Genomic DNA, 8,493 nt, shown 5'->3' with positions numbered 1-8,493 from the left:
AGAGATGGTTTCAGAAAATGCTGCGTTTTAACAGCCTGATACTGCGAGGAAGCAACAGTGGCAACGTAAGAAACAAGTGGGGTGTACAGAAATTAATTCTTAGAGAAGTGGCACCGTGTGGCCTCACAGCGCCGGGGGCCGCCCTTACGGTGGCAGCGGCGGGCGCGCGCCACCTGCCGGCGGGCGCGCGGCGGCGGCGCGGCCACGTGGCGCCGCCCGGCCGGGGGCGCGCCAGCGTGAACGCGCTTTCCCGCGCCCGCCTTCCTTCGCCCCCATCCCCCGCTCCGTTCCCGCCCCCCGCCCGCAGCCCGCAGCCCGCAGCCCTCCTCCCGGATCCCCGCGCTGCCGCCCGGCCCAGCGGGGAGGGGGCTGGGACCGCTCCCGAGGCGTGGCCTCGTAGGGAGGCCGCGGGGAACGGAAAGTGCCCCCTTCTCCCCTCCGCTACCTCCCCCCACCGAAATCGCAATCCCAGAAGTTTTCCTCTCTTCCGGCCCAAAGTTCAAACCCGAGCGGTGGCCGCGGCGCACGGCGGGCTTCCACGCGCGCCGGACCTCGTATTTCCCCGCCCCACCCCCGCCTCTCTTTGTCTCAGCCACCAGCGATTCACACAATATCCGTCCTCCTCAGGCTGTAGCCGCTCAGGCTCCCAACTCAGCGCGTTTGTCCCAAGCAGCGAAGAGTTTATCCCTGGTGATGGTCGTGTTTGCTGCCTCGAACGTGGGGCCCTGCAGCATCTGCAGCAAGGTCGGCGTGGCCAGGGCAGCCCGGGCAGCGCTGGGCCCCGTGCCGCTCCACCTCGCTGCTACCAGGCCCTCCAGAAGCCACTTTTTAGGGAAGGAGAGTGCTCTCTATCAAAACAAGTTCTGCAGAGCTCAGCCAAAGTAGACAAGGGATCAGCATGGGGAGCCTCAGCCAAGTAGGCTGTTTCCCACCAGCGCTATTCTGGCAGGGGACTTAAAGGTAATTTTTAAGCTTTAATCCAGCACAACCAGAGAACCAGGGAATTAGCAGTGTCTGCACTCAAGCATCTGACTTGTTGGAAGTCTACAGGCAGGCAGTAGCCGTGTTCAAGCAGAGCCCTGATATCAGGAACTTCCAGGAAATAATTTCTCATCATATTCCATTTTTGAGATCCTTAACGCATGATTTCTTGTTTAAGTTCTGTCCTGTGTTACTACACAGCACAGGGTGCTGCCTGCCTACCTGCATTTGTCCCACAGCACAGCAGAGCAGATGGGTTCCTGGCTGCTCACCTCCATCTGGGGATGGCAGGAGCATGGTACCATGTCCCAGCACCGCCTTCCACCCTTGGCACACCCTGAGATGCCTGATGAAAGCACACAGCCACATGCAGCCAGCACCCATTAAAACGGTGCATGTTTGTTAGAGGTTTGCTGCTAAAGTAATGTAAATACATGCAGATGCATACCTTTGAAGCTTATAGTGCCTTAGGAACAAAGAACTGGAAATGTCTCATTGCTTCCAAGATACCAGTCTGTGGACAACTGTAGTTTATGGTCCCAAACAGTGACCAGTGGCATTATTCCTAGCAGACAGTCTTGTGGTCTGTTCAGAGCCCCCCAGACTGTGCTGTAACTAATGCAAAACTAACCTGGCAATCGGGTTGCCTGCAGTCACCTCTGGCCTCACCACCAGCAGCTGGTTGGAGCTCTTCCACTGATCATAGAATAGAATCATACAATCATTAAGGTTGAAAAGGACTTCTAAGATCACCATGTCCTCCTGTCAGCACATTCCACCATGCCCACTGGCCACGTCCCTCAGTGCCACATCCACAGGGTTCTTTAACACCTGCAGGGCCAGTGACTGCACCACCTCCCTGGGCAGCCTGTGCCGCTGCATTGCCACTATTTCTGGACAGAAATTATTCCTAAGATCCAACCTGAATGCCATGTCAAACACTGAAAAACACTGAAAATAACCCAGTATGTGCTTGGAGTACAGTAATCATCCCAGTCATTAGGATTTGCCTAAGCTTAGTACAAAGGTGGAAGGTGAAAACTAAGATGCGTTGTGCATGTAGCCCATCTGAAATTCTAGTACATGGTAATTTCCAAGAATTGAGTGTCATATCCACAGGGATATTAGCGTGGCTGTCTCCTATTTATCAATCAGTCAGTGGGAGTTCTGAGATCAAAAGAGACTTGCAGTCAAGTTCTTGCTCATATCCCCAAGGCATTGCTTGAAAAGGAGATTCAGCATGCACAAAAAAAACCCAACAAAACCCGCTTGTCTTCTGCTCTGATAACTGAAGAACGTATGCCAAAGCCATCATCTGCAGAATGAAATATTGATGGATAAGCCAAAGTTTCAGGCTTTCCAGGGAGATCTTCCATGAAGAGACTGCACTGATGGTACCTGAGGTGTCAGCAGTGGGGTGGAGGAGAGAGGGTGCATAGGAGGCAACACTGCATTACCAACAACTGTAGGAATCCTTAGGTTCCTGAGACCCCAAGGTGCTAGGGGTGAGCTGGGATAACCAGAATGCCCTGGTTGGTGGGTAGAAAATAGGTTACAAATGCAGCAGTGGTGTACATACTCTTTAAAACATGGTAGCAAAGAGTATTTTAAATGTACGTTTTCCTCAGCAGCCTTTAGTAGATGAACAAGTTTAGGACTCAGACAGCACCACCCTCTACACCAAGCACACACCTGTTTGTGTGAAGGGGGAAGGGTATCTGACTTGCATTGCTTAGGAAGTGCTGTCAGTATTGTGTACAGCTCAGCCAAGTTTGTGGCAGACCTTGCAGCCCAACCAAGTGCCAGAATACATGACCTAATGGGTTTTGCAGTGTATATAGTCTCATATTTTATTTGGTGATGAATACTTGCCATAAAGTACATGTGGAGACAAAGAGAATAAAGCAAGAGTGGTATTTGTGTTGTTTGCCAAGAGTAATACCGCAATATTTGTTTATGTAGTTAGCCAAAAATACCAAGTATCACAATAAACAGGCATTAGGCCAAATTTATCTGTCACTGACACCGTCTGCTCGGCTGATCCTTGCTGAAAACAGCATTTGGTCTTCTATTTTAAGTATTTGAAACAGTGCAGGGCAACACTTTCTGATTTCTACATCAAGCATTTTTTGCGTGCACACAGGTGATACATTACATGTACACACCTCACTCTTTCGGGATTCCGTTTCAGAGAGTGACACAGAACCAGAGCCAGCTCTAATTAAAGTGAACAAGGAAGCATAACCAGTACCTAAAGTGAGCACATTCACCAACACGAGGAAATCAAAGTGACATAACAGCAGTAGGAAGTTACTTTCACTGTTCTCCATCTTCCCTGGGATCAGCCATCCCTGTCAACCACATTATAAATGAGCCGTGTGATACAGACATATTTTAAGCTCGTTTACCTTGATTTGCTCTTTCATCTTTTTTATTTTATTTTATTTTATTTTATTTTATTTTATTTTATTTTATTTTATTTTATTTTATTTTATTTTATTTTATTTTATTTTATTTTTTCCTGGCAGGCGGGAGGGATGATTTCAAGTCAACGTGCTGAGCAACTCTGGAGCCACACAGAAATGTTGTGACCAGACATTGCCTACAGTGAGGTCTTACATGAAGTACTACCACGCTTTTGGAACAAGCAGTTTTACACCTGCCCCAGCTCAAAAATTACAAGGGGCAGGAGGAACGAGTAGTGTTAACGACTGTAAATAAGGCCAGTGCATTTCAGATCAGATCCTGGTTGAATATGAGACAGTGAAGGTGAAAGAAAATTTTTTCTTTGCAGAAAGAAATGAGGGAAAACCTGAATAGCAAGCAATGGAATAATCACATCTGGCACATAGCTGTGTGCTGTAGAGAGTGAAGTGATCTGAAGGGCCGTAGTTAAGCAGCAGTGACGTCAGGCCCACTGCTGCTGAAGTCAGTGGAGGCACTGCTCCTGACTTTACTGTGATAACATTCACGCACCTCCAAGTTTGAAGGACAAGTGCCGGATGTCTGCGTGCTAATTACCTTGGAAAAACGTCCTCGACTTCGAGGACTTTGAACAAGCTTTGCCAGCCTGCTCCAGCTGGGGATCCAGACATTTTACTTACAGCATGCAGTCGTCACTGGGCAAGATGACTGTGGGAAAATGAGGGAGACAGTGGAACACAGCTTAGTTGTATTTATGTGAAATGAGTGTTTCTCACTGATGCTGAGTAATATTTTCTCACGCTGCAAGTTCTGGCAGCAACAGTGCTAATCAACAGGAGAAAGAGCACTCAATCTGGCCACAAACAAAGGCTGCTGAGTTTCATTATATCTGAAAGGGAATTTCAAGGGAGACTTCTGGAGTCCAGATGAACTCTTGAAGAGATGGGAATCCCTCTGCTTCTCCTGAAGATTTATTCCTGAAAGTAATCACTTTCCCTTTTCAGACGTGTACTTTACACATGGCACACGCCTCCCTCTCCAGGCTTTGCTGTCAGCTTGTCCTTTTCACCAAGAACAACTCAGCCTTCCCTAGAAAATATTTGAGCTTGAAGCCTTAAAATCCATTCCTCTCCCAGTTCCTTGTCACATATTTTCCAATACTCATAAGCTATAAATAGAGACAGATGGAGAGAGAAAAATAAAGACACTCATTCCCTTGCAAACTTTAGGGCCAGAAGAACTTTCTGGCAGGAAGTAATGGAAGAATGATAACTATTTTGATTCTAAAAACTTTTGAGTTGTTCCTCCTAAGTAGGGCCAGCTGATGTGTAAGGCAGTCAGCTATTTTAGTACTGTCATGGAGTTGGCCAAGGAGTTGCTGAAATGCTAATTCCTTCTGACAGAAGCCCTGTAAGTCAACTTTAGACAATTACCTCTGGAGCTTCGCAAAAGACAGACCTCAACCATGGCAAATTTTGTGTACATACAGGAAGACACAAAGAAGGTGACTGTAACTTGAATATTGCCAACTCCAGGGATGCATAAGGGCTGCTGGAGACAAGTTTTCAAAAGGCCATTTCTAGATACTCGCAGTCTGGAGGAGACTTGTTTTGAAAACGTGCTGCAGGGATGGTTCTATGGAGCTGGTTTTGTCCTCAGGAGCCATCTCCATCTCTGGCTGGCCTTCTGATAGTGCAGATTTCTGGTCTTCATCAAATTTCAATGAAGAAAACAGAACTTTTCCAAGCATGTATGGTTGACCATATTTTAAATATCAAAACTGCTGTATGAGATAAATTACAATTATCTTAGATTATATGTAGATTATTTTAGATTATCACAGTATCACAGTCTCGTGCGGGTTGGAAGGGACCTTAGAGATCATCATATGTAGTTTACACACAATTTAAATCATATGCAACTCTGTTCTGATGCAAACCTCTTCCTTGGAAGTAGCAGTTAAACAGACATGCAGACAAGCCACTAAGCCTACATTACTGCTAATTGCTTTCACTTTACCTATTTATTTTGTACTGATAAAACAAGCAACTTAAATGTGAAAGATGAAATGCAAGGCTTTTGTTCTGTCAGCCAAGACCACCGTACTGTTTAGTCATCATATCTTCCTAGCTTGGTGAAGACAAAATATGACAGCCTTAGAAATAGGTCATTTGCCAGAATGAGTTAGCACTGTACCTGTAAAGACGATAACTGCTGATGCAATTGATTGTTTCTTCTTTGGAAAGGAAATAAGAATCAGTCCCTACTTTTACCAAAAGAAACTATAAATTCTATGGCTTACTGATACATCCTATGAGTCTTTCAGAGCTGCCAGAGAGTAGCTTAGAACTGTATAAGTGTGAGCCTAAACATGCTGAAGGCTGCATGCACCCATCTACTTCTGAATTAGAGCAGCAATTGTGCGTGCAAAAAGTGTATTTACACAATTAGGCAGCTGGTTAACCTGGAATGAGTGTCTGTCTCTGTCTACAAGTCTTCTGTTAACCTGTTACTCCCTGAATTGCTTGACGTGTGATGTGACTGCTGTCTCTGTTGTTACTGCCCAGACTGCCTGTGTCTCTCATCCTGTACTCTTATAAAATGCTACAATTCCTTCCACCAGCAGATGTCTCTCAGGCTGTGCAGAAGTGCAGTCTTAAAGCATGTGTGGTAGGACAGAAAAGAAATGGAACAGCTACAAGCTGTGCTACAATTCCAGGATGTGACATACTTAAATTTTAATGAATGCGCTTCAGCAGCCTGACTGCTCCACAAGAAAACTGTTAGGGCAAAGCCTCGTTCCATGCATCTCACTCTCTACACTAAACGTTGAATAACTCTCACTGTTTAGCATAAGTGTTCCTTTGCTCCTTGAATAGCTGCCACCACTTGTTTGCAAGATGCTTCAGGATTGCTTTCGGCCATACAAGTGAAAATCTAGACTGTTTTCAAGGGCTGACAGGGATACCTCAGTGTTGCATAGAGTGTACTGCTTTATCAGTACGACTATCCGTGTGCCAGAGAAGGTTGAAAATCCCAGCAATAATGTACTTTTGGATGCACTCTAGGAAGAGCCCAGATGGTGGCAGGAAACACAGAAAACAGGGCAGAAAAGAGTTCAGAAACAATCCAGTTGTGGGGTTTTTTTTTTGTTTGTTTGTTTGGTTTGGTTTTTTTCTTTTAACATGATATTTTCAAATAGAAAAAATAAAAACATAATCAAGGCTGCACGTGCAGAAAGTATGGCGATGCAGAGCTTGCTAGGCAAAATGCTTTGCTCACACAACAGACCAAGCTGCAGACCCTCAACAACATCAGTAGACAACAGTTGAGTTTCTGGTGAGGGACTGCTCAGCTGTGAGGCTGAGCAATGAAAGGCAGGAGTTCATCCTGCAAGTGGGCCATTACTCCACTGCTCTACTGGCAGGATAATCAAGGTGTTTGCTCTCCCTTATCCGGGTGTGAGCCATGAAACACAAAAACTGTACACTCCTGTGCTCCTGTGATCTTCAGGTTCACATCTGCCTCAGCTGACATCGGGACAACTCCTCCCTTCTTAGATCAAGCATGCGGGTGCATTTACAGGCTCATTACTTCCACATTCTTTCTGTACCTTTCTCCCATACTTTGCAGGATGTCAATGTTGCTTACATTCCGCTCTATGTTGCTAGAGCCCCTGAGACTGAGTGTCTCACAGGCAAAGTCATTTCATTATTTTTAAAAATAATTGCCATATTGTTACCTTGTAATGTGAATGTCAAAAGGAAGTAAGAAAAGGTGGAAAAACAGATTAATTTAGCAGGCAATTAAAAATCTACCAGTCAGAGTATGGACAAAGGATTGCTTTAGCTTAACAAGCTACAGTTCATCAGTTGAAACGTGTTTAACTAAGCAAGCCACAAATATAAAACAGAACAGGTTAATTCAACTATTTTTTTTTTGGTTAAAGGTTTTCTCAGATGATAATAGTGAGCAGAGAGGAAGCATAAAATGACAGCAGTGTGTTGATGGAAGTTGCATGGCTTAATTTCTAGCAGAGAAAATTCAGAGAATGCTCGTTCCACAGGAGGAGGAAGACTTTAAAGGACACTCAGACATTCAGCTTCTGTCCATGTCACTGGGAATTGTGGATGTCATTTCCCACTGTGCTCTTTCTCTCTCCAAATCCCTATGAGAAACAAGATGTTCACAACAAAATGGGGCCAGGAATTGCTATGGCAGGGCCTATTCTCCAGCTGGATCCTCAGCACACCCATATGGGCTTGTAAATACATGTTGGAAAAGCCCTAAATGGAGCACTTACAAGACAGAATGCAACCGCTCAAAGAAGATTTCATGGCTGAGGAAATAAAGGCTTTAAAATGTGCCCAAACATGCACGTAGAGAAGAGGCTGTAATGGCTCCAGAGAACTGTCCTTCCTCTTTCCCTTCCCCAGATCACTTCTAAAAGCAGAGGCACATGCAAACCCAGAACACCTCTCACCTGACAGGGAGCCAAGGACGCTCAGTCCCTCACTGCATATGCTCAGCCAAGAATCTCTGAGCTGCCTTGCAAAATTGCACTCCCAAGGGGAACAAAACAAATGCTTTCAGCATCTTTCCAAGTATTCTCTGTTGTGTTCAGGCTAAATCTACAAATGAGCATAGATGTATCTAGAGCCTTCAGTTCACTGCCAATGCCTAATCAGACAGAGCTGGAAACACAATTTTTTTTTTTAATTTTTATTTTTTTAATTTCACTAATTGAGAAACATATTAAATGTTTTGGGAGTTTGGTTTTTTCTTGTTTGTTTGTTTTTTGTTTGTTGCCCATGGGAATGCCATCAGAGGGTGTTATCATCAAACCAAAGGAGATTTTGACCAAACTTTTTCATGGTTTATCTCTAACTCCATTGGCAAAAAGGTTTGGTTATAATAGCAAAACTGTTCATGTCAAGCTCTCCAGACAATTCAACAACAGCATTTGAGCAGTTTCACAGGTTACGTTACACTGAGGTCACCAGATCCATCCATTTCATGCTGCATTTATTGGCTGTATGAAAGAGCATGCTTTTGTGTGAAAAAAAGCACACTGAACAGCAAAGCTTC

This window comes from Coturnix japonica, chromosome Z (genome assembly GCF_001577835.2).
Source record: "Coturnix japonica isolate 7356 chromosome Z, Coturnix japonica 2.1, whole genome shotgun sequence".
In the NCBI taxonomy this organism is placed as follows: domain Eukaryota; kingdom Metazoa; phylum Chordata; class Aves; order Galliformes; family Phasianidae; genus Coturnix; species Coturnix japonica.
This window is presented reverse-complemented; position numbering follows the sequence as displayed.